The 15,329-nt window shown below is 38.3% G+C and overlaps 1 long non-coding RNA gene across 1 annotated transcript in view; it reads left to right on the forward strand.

The window, feature by feature from the left end:
• LOC122448746 overlaps nt 1-13,249 on the forward strand; it is an 86,882-nt gene extending 73,633 nt beyond the window's left edge. Inside the window, exon 3 of the long non-coding RNA XR_006271734.1 lies at nt 13,123-13,249. This is a non-coding gene — a long non-coding RNA (uncharacterized LOC122448746). The remainder of the gene's footprint in view (nt 1-13,122) is intronic.
• Nucleotides 13,250-15,329: the final 2,080 nt, after the last annotated feature.

A 15,329-nucleotide genomic window follows, 5' to 3' on the forward strand; every position in this document is an offset into this window, starting at 1 on the left:
CTTAGTCGCTCAGTCATGTCCAACTACTTGTGACCCTATGGACTATAGCCCACCAGGCTCCTCTGTCCAGGGGGATTCTCCAGGCCAGAATACTGGAGTAGGTTGCCATGCCCTCCTCCAGGGGCTCTTCCCAACCCAGGGATCGAACCCAGATCTCCCACATTGCAGGCGGTTTTTTTACCATCTGAGCCACCAGGGAAGCCCTGGTGATTATATATATTATATTATCACCATATGTATGTTTATATATCTCATATATATGTATATTTACATACATATCTGTATATGGGTGTCTAAGTGTGTATGTATGTATGTATCTATGTAATTACCTATCAACCTAACTTCTGATTTTTAGCTACTGGTAGGACTCTGAAATTTTAAAAAGTTTCCCCTTTTTGGTAAAAAAAAAAAAAGTGTAAGGTGTTCTTCTGGATTGACTTATAACAGAGCTGGAGGACAGGGCTTGGTCAGCAGAGCAGGAAGCGCCCTCAGTCCTGGCTTGCCTCCTACTCCAGGCTGCCCATCTATCAGGCACAACTGGGACCACCATACATGCTGGTGTTGCTGAGAATGATGTGCGGGAAAGCGCTGTTCAACATGGGGTATTGAGGGAAGGACTCTTGGATAAGGTGACATTTAGACAGAGACCTGTGGGAGGCGGGGGCAGACCCTGCAGATCTCTGGAAGAAGCACATTCTAGGCTGAGGGAGGTATGTTCTCGGAAGAGCAAGGGAGCCAGGGTCCCACTGAGTGAGTCCCAGGGAGTCTGGGTCCCACTGAGTGAGAGGCAGCAGAGAATTCAAGTCATGAAGAGACCTTTTGTTGTGGGAAATGGAAAGCCACTGACAGGTTTGGGGCAGAGAAATGATACAGTCCCACTTATTTTAAGAGGATCCCTCTGAGCTATTGCATGAAGGACAGACTGTGGGGTGTGGGGAGGGCAGGTAGAAGCAGGGAGGTCAGTGCAGAATTTACCACAATAATGCAAGTGAGAGGTAATGGTTTAGATAAACATAATATTGGAGGAGGTGATGATAAGCAGTCCTAATGTAAATATATTTTGAGGAAAAGAAAGAGGGGAGTCAAGAAAATTCATCACTTTTGAAAAATCAACTGAATGAATACAGAGTTGCCACTGATGAAGCTGAGGAACTCTTGCGGTATGGAGTAGGTTTTGTGGGGGAAATCAAGAGTTTGGTTTTGATTGTATAAGTTGAGTTGCCTCTGTGGACACCCATGTGGAGATATCAAATAAGCAATAATATCTCGAGTTCAGAGGAGAGGCTGGAGCCAGAGAGTACAGTAACAGCCTCGTGTTGTTACCACTTAGGGACATCGAGTCTTCCAGCTGGTTCTCGGTGACCTTGTTCTGGAAGATTTTGCTATCTGGGATTTTTTCACACACATTCAGGGGCTTGAAGAAAACTCCTTAGGTAACTGATTCTCTCAACTTGTTTAGAGAATGTGAAGGCTCTAAAAAGTTATTTTGCCTTCTTCTCATTAAAAAATATGACTCTTCTATCAAGGGTGCAAGTCACACTGTGAGGTAACAATGAAAAGTGTGTTCTCCTTTAAAAAGCATTCCAGGACCTTCAGAGAGAGAATATTCCGTTCTTCCAGGAATATGTTAACCTCCAAAAGGTCTGCATCTGAAAGCCTGTTCTCCCTTCTCCCACCATCCACGCATATCCATCTTTGGTGTACGGTTCAAATTACACCTCCTGCACCAATAATTCCTTCGACAGACATTATAATCATGTCTGCTTTCTCCTCTGATCTCCTACGTTACCTGGTCTGTAAGCTTATATTTATTCCTTTCTGACTGTCCCATGACCTCTGTTTGAATGGATATGCCCCATACTACACTTGTGTTTTTCAGAAGCTGACCTCTTGGTCTCAGTTTCCTCATCTGTAAGGAAGTTGAAAGCCTAGCATGGATGCCATGACATGAACCTACAACATGCAGCCTTGCAGCTGTGTTATTTATGTTCTAACATTAGTGAAAAATATTCTACATTTTACTGCTCAACAAATGGTAGATACAATTCATGAATATATACATATAATTATTTTTTACTCCTTCAGTATTTTTATGCACTTGTCTTTTTTTCCCATCTTTAGAATGACATACCATGTAATAGGATGCAAGAACTCTCATGTTGTGGGAAGAATTAAAAATGAATAAATAAAAGAGAGACTTTTGGGGTAATTATATATTACCCTGAAAGAATAAAATGTATTCTTTTGAAATAGCAACTTACAGGGAAAATTTTGGAAAACTCACCAATATGGAAATACCTATGCTGTAGCCAAAACAAAAAGACTACTACTACAATTTTCAAAAGCAGTAGTAATCTAACAAGTAAAAACATTCAAAGAAATTAACCTTCTTAAGGCTTTTGCATAAACAGTAGCTAAACTCACATTTTAAAAATATATTAGTCAAAATACATAATGGTAAACTACAGGTAGTTAAAATATAAATCTTGTGAAATTAAAAAGAAAAAATTGGAAGCTAAAAATTATTTTCACTAAATGACTCAGAAGGAAAAGCTACATTAGTAAGTGAATTTTTCTTGCTGAAATAAGAAAGACATGGCAATTCAAATAAATTTTCTCTTATAGTATATCAAGACACTTACGCTGACCTTCAGAAAAAGCCAGACTTAAAATAACCTGAGCCCAACTACATTTTCATCAGAGCTATGCTGCTCTATTACCTTAACCATCATTCATCGTCTAAGTCAAACAGTTTATAGAGTGAGAACATGAATTCTAGCCCTGAGTCAGGACTGCTATCAATGAGTTTGGAGGTTTACATTCTGTTGGTGTGAGGTCACTGTTTGCTGTCACTAGTGATCGATGACCCAGTCCTGGGCTGTCTTACTGACTTTAGCAAATTTCCTAGTTTTAACAGTTTACTCACAAATCTTAGAAAATTATTTTCTACTGAAATTCACCAAATCACACTTTGGTGATTTTTAAAACAGCAAACTAGTTTCAAACACAGTAGTAATCTAAATTGCCATCCAAACAGTTGGTATTTTAGAAACAGTGATTGATGAAACAGATGGGAAAGGATTATTTCTATAAATAAACAGAGACTTAAAACCTTTTAGCAAGATCATTCATATCACCCCGTTTAATCTCTTATGGCAATTGTTCTAGTCTTTTGGCAATTTGACAATCTCTTCCAGTGACTGTGAAGGTATTATTTTCTTCCCCACAAAGAACTGGGAGTACTATGGTTAATATTTTACTGAATTGTGGGAACGTTGTAGGTTTTGCTCAGTCCCAAAGGGTACTGACATTTTAACCCACTTATCTCTGATTTATTCAAGTTCTTGACAGTGCCAAAAGAAGGATGCATTTTGCCTGAAGGATCTATAGTTAAGGCAATTTGACATATGCTTTTCTTCTCTCTGAAGGGGGTGGTTCCAGCTGTACAATTGCCATTTCATGGTGCAGCAGTCACAAGATTATTTCTTAGATGGTGAAGTTTTGTGCCACCACAGAATTCTGAAGATCTATTAAAACAGTAAAATTATTTTAAAATGATTTTACATTACATTCCAAATTTTTGTGGGAAAGCACTCAAAACTTTAACCTAAAATTATAATCAGAAATTATCCAAAAGTTGAATTGGGGGAAATGTCCAATGATACATGATAGGGTAAATATAGTAGCTAAGATGCTTATTAGAGAGCAACCTATGGCAACCCACTCTAGTATTCTTGCCTGGAAAATCCCATGGACTGAGGATCCTGGTAGGCTACAGTCCATGGGGTCACAAAGAGTCGGACACGACTGAGTGACTTCACTTCACTTCACTTCACTTATTTCATCAATACATTTCTCATATTGATTTTCTTCTTTAGCTGCTAACTATAAATGAGACTCTTACAGTCCCACTTTGGGAGTGGAAGACACTCCCAAAGAATTTTCTTATCATTTTTTAAAAGAAAAGTCATGATTATGTGATATACATGAATCTGTGAAGTTATGATTTACATGACTAAGCTAGGTACCCCTTAGTTAAAAGATAATTGAATCCTCCTCCCTGGCTCTCCTGTCTGGTCACCAGAGTAGCATCCCAGGAGAGCAAGTTCCCACATGTGGTCTTATGGAAGAGTGATGGATTCTGTCTTCAAATAGGCATCACAGATATTCTCATAGAAATGTAGTGCCAAACTGTTGCATGATATTGAGTTGGCCAAAAAGGTCACTCGGGTTTTTCCATACAAGCATACAGAAAAACCAGAACAAACTTTTTAGCCAACCCAGCGCTATGCAGTTCAACTTCCTGTGCATTTCCTAGAGTTACAACACATATTCTTCACAATTTGAGGCAGCTGTCTGATAAATGTGAGTTCTAGATTAGAAAAAGATGGGACAGAATTTAAACGGGCTGGATAAATCCATCACTGATGCTGGAAAAATAGTTCAGACACCATGCCTTCTTAACAAGAGAACCATGCATCACTAATTCTGTAAATAAAACGACCAGTCTATGGCAATTTTAGTCTCTAAGTTTTAATGGGGGGAGGGGTATTTTGAAAGTTCTTAAAAATAATGTTTTTCAGCCTTAGATGCAGAATAAATGGAACATGCTAAGAGTTCAAGCAAAATGGATTTCTTTTTGCATCTGCTTTTTAATTTGATTTATAATAAAGAGAAGTGCAAATACAATGCTGTGTCTGCATTTTGTTTATCATCCTCAGGATCCCAGGAAATGTTGCATAAATGAATCATTTTTCTTTTGACTTGTTTTACTAAAATGAAATGATTGCATTTCACACACACACACACACATATATATATATATTTCCTCTGTGCTGCTGCTGCTGCTGCTAAGTCGCTTCAGTCGTGTCTGACTCTGTGCGACCCCACAGACGGAAGACCATCAGGCTCCCCTGTCCCTGGGATTCTCCAGGCAAGAACACTGGAGTGGGTTGCCATTTCCTTCTCCAATGCATGAAAGTGAAAAGTGAAAGGGAAGTCGCTCAGTCATGTCTGACTCTTAGTGACCCCATGGACTGCAGCCTACCAGGCTCCTCCATCCATGGGATTTTCCAGGCAAGAATACTGGAGTGGGGTGCCATTGCCATATATTTAAGTAAATGTTGCACTTCTGTGTATCTACCTTCTGATACTGTCAGCTAATTTTAATATTGACCCTTGATCACATCATAGTGGTAATCTTTTTGTCATTTTATAAGCCACATAATTATTACATGATTATAATTTTTTAAATAGAAAGCAATCATATTGCTCAAAATATTCATAAAGTGCTACTTTAAAATGTAGATTTGACTGTTTTAAAAATAAAATTATTTCCAAAAGAATGAGCAATTTTTAATTCTGCTGAGAAATACTGCAAAAATAATTTCTGGGAATATTGTAAGTAACAGCAATATTACTATAATTGCAAAAACTCTCTAGATGATAAAAGAGAAAAAAATTCATTTGCTGTAAAAATGTCACTACATTTGTGGAAAACTAAGTTACATTCCTGTCTGTCACCTTTTGTTTTTGGTGTAGGAGTTCCCTGATACAGATGTAAAACCTAGAGTTTTTTGAAGAATGACATCCAGGACACTAATAAACATAGAACAGTGTGACTGAGGTGCTTCTAGAATCCACTGAAGCATCAGTCTCAATCCCTGCCTTGTGTTAAGTGTGGCATGCCTGCTTTCTCTCTTCCCACTTGCCTGGAGTGAGTCCTGAGACCTTCGGTTTCTTCAGAGTAGCAAATGTTTCCGAGATGCCAGTCTCTTCAGCAACTGAAATCCAAAGTTCTTCTCCCCCTGTACCCCCCACATGACAACAAGTGGTAATGAGTTTGGGTTTGCATGGCTTTGGCTGTATTGCAGGGGGTGTGGGCGGGGAGTAAGGGGGAAGGAATGAGTTCCATGTAGCTCTTATGTCATGGAAAATGTCCAGGGAGCTGCACAGACAGGCTAGCCACGAAGAAAGTTAAGGTGCTTCCTGTCTTACGGAAGTGGGCTCCTCTGGTTCTCCATTTTATTTCTCCACCTTATTTATGATTAAAATGTAAAAACTGAGTGTGGTTTTCATTCCCCCACTGTCAATACCACTTCTCCAAAAAAGAAATAAAACTGTATCCTTTTTGGATAAACTAGGAAAGTTAGAGTTTCCAATCATTATATATGGCTGCCCCTTTTCCTGCCATTTCTTCATCACAATTTCACAATTTTTTTCATAGAACTCATAAATGTTTTTTATAGAGTTCTCAAATGTTTTGTTTTTTCAATTTCTCTTTTTTTTTTTTTTTCGCCAAAATGTAACAGCGGAGCACATCCAAAGAATCTATCTCAATCCCTAACAAATGTAATAATTTTCCATATAGCAGAGAAGAAAACTGTCCATTCAATACTTCTTTGAGTGAGTAGTGAGAGGAAATATGAGAGGAAGATTAGAAAGAAAGGGTTCCGATTTATTTCTATATCATCTTTTGACTTCTCAGCTAAAATAGAATTTAAGACACTACAAATCAAGTTATAGTTGAAAGAGTATTGATTTTTTTTTTTAGTTGGGTTGGCCAAAAAGTTCATTTGGGTCCATATCTTACAGAAAAACAGGAGTGAAAATTTTGGCCGACATGAACGAACTTTTTGGCCAACCCAGTATATTTATTGAGTTTCTTTTAAACTAAATTTCTCACTTTTATTTTCTATAGGGGAAAAAAAGTACTTTTAAACAATTTATACTCATGGAAGAAGATCAATATGGAATTTTCCACTTCCTTACTACTACAGTAAATTTTAGGCCTCTAACACTGGTGAATCATAGTCATTTAATTAATAAATTGGGGGAAATATTTTCTCATATTTTCTAATACTTTTAGTTTTTAGAATAAAAAGGAGTTTAGTCCTTTAAAATGTTTTATACTTGGTAAGTCTTCTTTTTTTTCAATTTTATTTTCCAGTGCAGGAATGTGAAACAGCTCAGTAGGAAATATAATAAGTATTTGCCTGTGGATAACTGGCCTTGATTTCTATATTAGCCACTAGGGAAAGGGAGTGTGATAACCTTCTAGATGTTATTTTAGCACATCATACAGCTACCCTATAATCTACATACTGTAATTGCTAGTGTCTGCACCAGGAGCTTGTTATAATAAATGTTTCCAAGTGTCAGGATCAAGGTTCTTTTTAAAAGGCTACTAATTGCAACATCTAATGAATACATTTAGAGGAAAGGGGGGAATAATGCTTGTGAGGAGTAATAGAAAGCTGAAACTGGATGAAAGCCTAGAGGATTGCACAGGTGCCCCTGCGAGTTGATGAGAGAACCAGGGCCAGAGCAACAAGATACATCTTGACCCTACAAGAAACTATTCACTAGAACTGTACATGTCCATATCATTACTAAACATTAATAGCTGCTAGGTGCTGGGCAATGTTCTTGTCACTGGCAATCAAAAATGAAAACATGGGACTTCCCTGATGGCCCAGTGTTAGGACTCGATGCTTTTCACTGCTGGGGGCACAGGTTCAATCCCTGATGGGGGAACTAAGATCCCACAGGCCATATGGTATGGCAAAAAAATTAATTAATTCAAAAAATTAAAAATAAAGTGAAAACACATAAAAATCTCTAAGGAATATCAAGAAAATGAGATACAAAAGCCAAGAGAGAAGGGACAAGTCAAATCAGTGAGAGACTCTGAGTGGGGTGAGGCCAAGAAGCATACGTGGGGCTCAAAATACAGAGGTGACCTAGAGAAGCAGCTTTAGTGTTGTGCTCAGAAGAGAATGTCACACATGTGTAGGCAGAAGAAAGTATGGGAAAATCCCCCAAAATAAAAACATGAGAGAAACTAATCAGAAAATGGACCACAGGTATAAATAGATAGGTTTTCAGAAAACGAAACTCAAAATACCTATGGAAAAATAAAACATGGCTCAATCTCAGTAATCAAGGACCCCAAAACAAAGAGATACCACATTATTTCCATTAGATGTGGTGCTTGGGGTGGAGGGGTGTCTGACACAACAACAACACATGTTGGGATGATATAAAGAGAGAAATTCTCAACTCTGCCGGGGGAGTGTAAATTACTATAATTTGGAAAAGAATTTGGCACTATACTGAGAATTTAAAATATGCCTGTGCTATGACCCAGAAATTTCTCTGCTAGCTGTCTTCCCTAGAGAAATTCTTGCACATATATACCTACACACATGCATCAAGTTCACTGGAGCATTGCAACAACACACATTGAACAGCAGCCTTTGAGAGAACAGATTTTTAAATCATCCTGCCATTGCCTGATTCCAGTCTCAGACACAGCAAGGCAGAAACTTTAGCTCTTTTACTAATTTTTTGCATTTTGGATTCATTTCTTTGCTGTGGAGATATTTCTCTTATATTTAAGTGTGCCTATGTCCTTTTGGTTTTCTATTTTTATATTTTATTCATCGTGGCTGTTTTCATCTCTACCTAGAAGCACCAAACCTATTTTCACATATATAGCTTCACTCAAAAATTGGGGAAATATCTCTGGTAGACTAGAAATGGAAGAAAAACACAGCAGTAAGTGGAGGTCAAAGGTGAAGATTTACTGGACTGTGGGTCTAGCGATGGGAAGACATAGCCCAGAATTCCATTTTTGTGTAGTGAGTGACTTTGAGTGTGTCTCATATATCCTGTGGGGCTGAAACCTGACTCATCGACAAAATTAGGATTCCAAAGAGCATCCCACCAAGAAATGGAGGCAGAAAGCGTGGCTCGGGCTAAACCAGCAGAGACTTTCTCGCTGGTGGTAAAACGAAAGGGAAACCCACACATACACATGCACCTACACACATGCACAGTCACTCTAAAGTGATAAGGCTGTGTACGGTGACCCACAAGTGAAGAAAAAAAACATCACCTTTGGGAATTATCTAACCCTTTGCTAAGCTGACTGTCAAAAGTTTATAGTGGGCACCAATGGCTGACTTTCAATTAAAATGGGCACGAAGTATGGTTTTGTTTTTCTCTGAGAGCTTTAGTCAGCTTGGGCTGCCACAACAGAATATCACAGACATAGCGGATTGAACAACAGAAATTTATTTTTCACACTCTGGAGGCTGGGAAGTTCTGGTGAGAGATCTCTTCCCAATTTAGAAACAGTGGTCTTAGAGAGAAAGTTCTCCAGTGTCTCTATGAATGAAAGCACTAGTTCCCTCAGCCCAGGGCCCTGCTCTCATGAGTTCATCTAACCCTAGCCACTTCCCCAAAAAAAACCCATCTCCAAAGACCATCAGACTGGGGATTAGGAAATCACATAAGGATTCTGAGGGAACACAAATAGTTCATAACACTGAGTTTGATTTTATTTCATATCCCAAATCTACCAGATATTAGAAAGCAAATTTCAAACAATTTTGAGTAATCTCAGCCCACTAATGGTATATCCCTCATCGTTCTATATTCTGGGTCTAAATTCCAAGGGCTGACATAGTATTATATCAGGACTTGAGAGAGGTGAGCGTATAGAGACATCAATATTTGTTCTCTCTCCAGATAACATCTTTGAAATGTCTTTATTCTCATTTCTTAAACAAACATCTGGCCCCAAACCCAATAAGACCAGCAGAAGCCCAGTGGAAAAAATAGACTTCTGCCCTCAATAGGCTGTGCCGAGGTATTCCAGCATTCCTGTCTCCCACCCCATGGTGTGGGTGGAGACTACATGGGCAGCCTAGACTTCTACCCTCATCCAGCAGTAACAAGACAATCCTTATCCTCCTGATGGATTGGTGTATGGGGAGACCCATGGGAGAGTCAAGTCAGTCACCGTTGCCAGTGGTATTGAAGTCTCCCCCCCGCCCACCACCATGGTGTCAGTGGGGACCACATGGGGAGCTGGAATTCAACCCTACCTACAAGGTCATGTAGTAAGGCAGTACCCGCGTAAGTATTTCAAAGAGATCATGGTTGAGGAGGACATACCTAGCCATAGTTTGATACAGAAAACATTGAAAAAGTGAGTCAATCTTGATGGGCACAGATAAAGTGCCAGAGTCAAGTGGTAATAGAAGGCAAAAAGATAGCATGTGACTGCCTAAAGAATTTGGGTAAAAGTAAGAAAAGAAAAGAGGTAGAACTAAGGTTGCATATGCATGCTAAGAACTTCAGTGTGTCTGACTCTTTTCGAGGCTATGTGTCTGATAGCCTTTTCGAGGCTGTCCATGGGGTTCTCCAGGCAAGAATACTGGAGTAGATTGCTATGTGCTCCTCCAGGAGATCTTTCCGATTCAGGGATTGAACCCACCTCTCCTGTGGTTTCTGCATTGCAGGCGGATTCTTTGCCGCTTAGCCTAATGTACTTCCTGTAGAACTAAGGTTAGCTAGGTTCAATAACAGAAATATAGGATCATGGAATGAATGGAGTGTCTTCCTTTTCCAATGCATAGGAGCCCGAAAACACACTCCCTGGTGCCAACAACTTCTGGGCGCTGAGATAATTCTGGTACATTGATCTGTATCCTCAACTTGTCCCTGAATAAAAGGTGTTATTTAATATGTGCTACCATCTCTTTCAGTTATCTCCCCTACTTCCTCATGGTGAGGGGTAGGGGAAGTAGATTTTAATCAAATTTAAAACAAGGCTAGAAAGAAATTATTAATGCTAATTCTGTTCAAAAGCTAGAGAAAATCCTTTTTAAAAATTCTGGATGCTAATATAGTAAATTTATTTTTGTTGTTCAGTCACTCAGTCGTGTCTGACTCTTTGCAACTCCATGGACTGCAGCACCCCAGGCTTCCCTGTTCATCACCAACTCCTGGAGCTTGCTCAAACTCATGTCCATTGAGTCAGTGATGCCATTCAGCCATCTCATCCTCTGTCATCCACTTCTCCTCCTGCCTTCAATCTTTCCCAGCATCAGGGTCTTTTCCAATGAGTCAGGTCTTCACATCAGGTGGCCAAATCATTGGAGCTATAGCATCGGTCCTTTCAATGAATATTCAGGATTGATTTCTTTTAGGATTAACTGGTTTAACTCCTTACTGTCCAAGGGGCTCTGAAGAGTCTTCTCCAACGCCACAGTTCAAAAGCAGCAACAGCCTTCTTTAATTTTCACCTGAAGGATTTCATGTTTCTTTGAATTTTCAAAAGACTTTTCCTGCAGTGAAGCATTCTCTTTCTCATTTTTTTCCAGCCTTACTGAGGTATAACTGAGGACTAAAATAACATATTTAAAGTGTACCACCTGATGATATATGTACACATTGTGAACAGTGAAGCATTCTTGACTAAGATTAAATAAATGGAGTGATCAGTTGGACTTAAATCCTTTTTAGCCTCATCTGTATGTTTTAAATGCCTCCATTCCACCTGTTCAATAAGGTCTGTTTTTAGTTAACTGAGGATTTCTCATGACTCTAAAATGTTATCTACCAAAAATTCCTCAATTCAAAAATTTTCAAAAAGCTAATGTGTCTTATTACCATGCATTTAGGCTCAGCTTAAATTCTTTAAATATAACCACTTTAAATTGACCTTGTCTTTTAATGAGCAGAATAAATAATGAAAGTGTCATATAAATCTCCACTGAGTGTCACAAAGTTTGAGACTTGAATATTGTACAGCTAATTATGGGTTTGCCTGGTAGCTCAGCTTGTAAAGAATCTGCCTGCAATGCAGGAGACTCCAGTTCCATTACTGGGTTGGGAAGTTCACCTGGAGAAGAGACGGGTTACCCACTCCAGTATTCTTGGGCTTTTCTGGTGGCTCAGACAGTAAAGAATCTGCCTGCAATGCAGGGGACCTGGGTCCGATCCCTGGGTTGGAAAGATGCCCTGGAGGAGGGCATGGCAACCCACTCCAGTGTTCTTGCCTGGAGAATCCCCATGGACACAGTAGCCTGGCAGGCTACAGTCCATCGGGTCACAAGAGTTGGACTCAACAGAGCAACTAAACACAAGCAGCACAGCACAGCTAATTATAGTAATCAGCTTCAGGATATCCATAGTCTTTAAATGAAATGAGGAATCTACACTCTTTCCTTGTGACTAATCTAGAATTTGAAGCTAGATACCCAGGATAAATAGGAACCATCTCCTACTGAGCTTCTTCATATTAATGAGTGAAGCGGTTAAAGGATTGATTATGTTTCTCTTACAGAAAATGAACCCATGAGAATTAGTAGGATCCCAAGCATGTGGAGAAATACCAATAGAGAAAAAAAAATAGAGCAATATATTTGCATTGTCTACCAGGGATTTGAAATCTAAGACAGGTAAGGAAGACGCACGCAAAAACAGATGATGGCTGCTGCAGGATGGTTAACTTTCAGTAAAGCACGATTTATTGTCTGTTTTACATCAAAATGGATTTCCTCTGGAAGAAAAGTACCCTCTTGCTTTCTGGAGTATCCTATGTAAGAGAAACATTTTAATTTCAACTCCCTCAGTGACAGTGACCCCTCTGCCCTCTCCATTTTATAAATTATTGACAAAGCGTCAAGAAGATTCCAATTGTGCAACAGCTAATTGGCCCCTCTGGTCATTTCTCAACAGCCCTGAAAAGTTCATTGGTTTTAGATAAAGACTTTCCCGGAGTTTCAGGCTCAGGCATTCCGAGAGTTTGAATAAGTTTGTGTTCTTTATTTGCTTTTTAAATACAACATTTTGAGGCCAAGGCTTGGCAAAGAGCTATGAGGTTGGGATATTTGCTTGCTAAGGAAAAAATGAGAACTCGAATTGGTATTTTAAATGAAATTAAATTTGAAATGTATATTGTAAAGCAAAAATAGGCTTTAGCTGATTTTAAAATAAGGGGAAAAATGAATGTTGATATAAAATGAATGTTGATGAAGCTATTATGAGGAAAGATTTAAAGGTAACAATATTTAAATAAAATATCATCATCCTCAAGCACGTCTTAAAATGTATTTTAGAAGCCTTAAACTGGTATCAAGACTTTGACTTTCAGTATGCATTTTTTCTATCTATATAAAAAAAGAAAAAGGCTTTTTGCTGTGAAGTGGTTGAATGTAAGATGAAAATGCTTACAGCTTACATTTGAAATGAAATATTTTCCAGTCTCTTACTGGAATTTTATTTTGGTTGAGAATCGCAATGACAAATCAACCCTTCTCCTCCTAGCTCTCTACTACCTGTGACCCCTGAACTGTATGAAGTACATCCCTGAACCTGTGGAATGAAGACGGGTGTTTCAGTCCACTTACTGGACTCAAAGTCATCCACATTTATGACTAAAACTTAAATGCGATTCTTTGCCAGCTTTCATTTCCATATTCATTGTTTTTCCACTGTAGTGCTGTTAATAAATTGTGTTCTTTGCATGTGTGTGTGTGTGTGTGTGTGTGTACAAAGATGAGTAGAAGAGATTGAAGCAATTTTCCCCTGTTTCTTACCTCTGCAAATGCCCTTTTTTAAGAATATTATATCAGTTGTTTTTAACAATAAGGTCTCAGAAGCTATATCAAGTACTTTATTATAGTAGAATACATTCAAGAATTTTCTGCTTATCTCAATATAAGATTTACTCTGGGATGTAACTATTTTTTTCTATTTTATCTTCTTTAAACCTTTTATTTTCCTCACCTGCTAAAGTTTCTATTAACTGATAGGTAATTCATGCAGATGGAAAGAAGCACAAAGGGAAATTTAGGCGGAAGAGAAAAATTTAAAAGAAGGAAAAACAAAATGAGAAGAAAAAGCATATTTGAAAATTTAATAAAATTAGATTTCCATATTCAGGTTCACAACATTTTAAAAGATTAATGTTTCTCAAACATTCTCCCAGGCAGTATATTCTCAAAGCAATCTTTTTCAGAAAAGAAGAAAATAAAAGGAGTAAATTTTATATTACTCCAACCCTACTTCAAATGAAGACTTTTTTTGAAACTGTAAATAAGAGTAGAAACACATCTGAAGTTATGTTTAGAATGTATATCAAGGAAAATCAAACAGAGGCATTACTCACAGTCTAAGAGTTAAAAATCGATGTATTTAGGAAACACAGGCAATTATCCATTCTCATCTAGACTTCAAACTGTCATTTGGGAATCCTCCCACCATTCCAAGCTATACTACACACTACACAGTGCAATGTTATACACAGAACACAGCTTATTATTCTGCATTTCTCAGCTATCTGTTGCATACATTCAGCACATACAAAGGACACTGGTATTTCTATCCTTTCTGGAGTTTTAAACTGTAAATACTGAAAGCAGACATTTATACTTCTTATTTACCTTAGCATTTCAAACATTCCCAAAATTATGGACATATTTCCATATTTTCAGTAAAAATCAACACCTCGGTGTTCTGTTTGTTCACTAAATGAGGAATTTTGCTTTGCACCTGGTGTGGCCCAAAATGTCATAGGTTACCACATTTCCAGAAGTTACCCCTTATCCTCATTATAAAATCTGGTGGTAGAAGGTTTGTTTTTTCTGTGCTCTAGTTTTTATAATTTCTTGTAGCCAAAGCTCATAAATAATGATTCTATGTGCCTGGTATCTATTGTCCTCAGAAGCTGTGTAGTTAGAAAGGAAGACCATCCAGAAGAGGAATTAGAGTAGACTACCACACATCTCTGCACATCAACAGGTAGACCCAGCTGCGCTCTCCTGGTAGTCAATACACACTGTCACATGTGTAATGAACTACTGCCTCAATGCAAGCAGGGCTCATGTTAACACCATCCAAACTTTATTTCACTCTGCACCTAGTTATACAATTTTCAATACTGGAAAATCCTATGATTCACAAAACATCAAATGACTAAATATTGTTGCTACATTACTTTGCAAACAAAGTTGTGCGGCCATTACTAGCCAGAAAGTAGGGAAGTAAAAACATAAATTTAACAAATCACTTGTCTCAACTTGCATGAGCACTGATAACTATAAATCAGAGCGTCATTACAGAAGAACTTCAACGCGTCTCTATCCTCCAGAAGCTGTGAGAGTATACATGATAAACTGGAAAAAAGTACAAATTCAAAAGGGCAGTATTTTTCCATCTCTGTCTGCAGTAGAAGGAGAAATTTTAGCCAATGCTACTTCTTCATGCAATACCAATACCTGGATATCAATTCTAATGCTGTATTCCAATAAAATGATCCTGGACTCCTTGAAGCTAGTTAATTTGGTAGGGGGCAGGGGAGGCATGCTGGGCATGAAGTATTTCAGTTCTCTGACCAGAAATCAAACCTATGTCCCCTGAAGTGAAAGCATGAAGTCTTAACCACTAGACCACCAGGGAAGTACCAAAAATCACCATAACTCTATTATGTTTTATTTGATAATTAGATATAATATTTTGCTAATTTAATCAGA

The sequence above is a fragment of the Cervus canadensis genome, chromosome 10 (genome assembly GCF_019320065.1).
Source record: "Cervus canadensis isolate Bull #8, Minnesota chromosome 10, ASM1932006v1, whole genome shotgun sequence".
Classification (NCBI taxonomy): domain Eukaryota; kingdom Metazoa; phylum Chordata; class Mammalia; order Artiodactyla; family Cervidae; genus Cervus; species Cervus canadensis.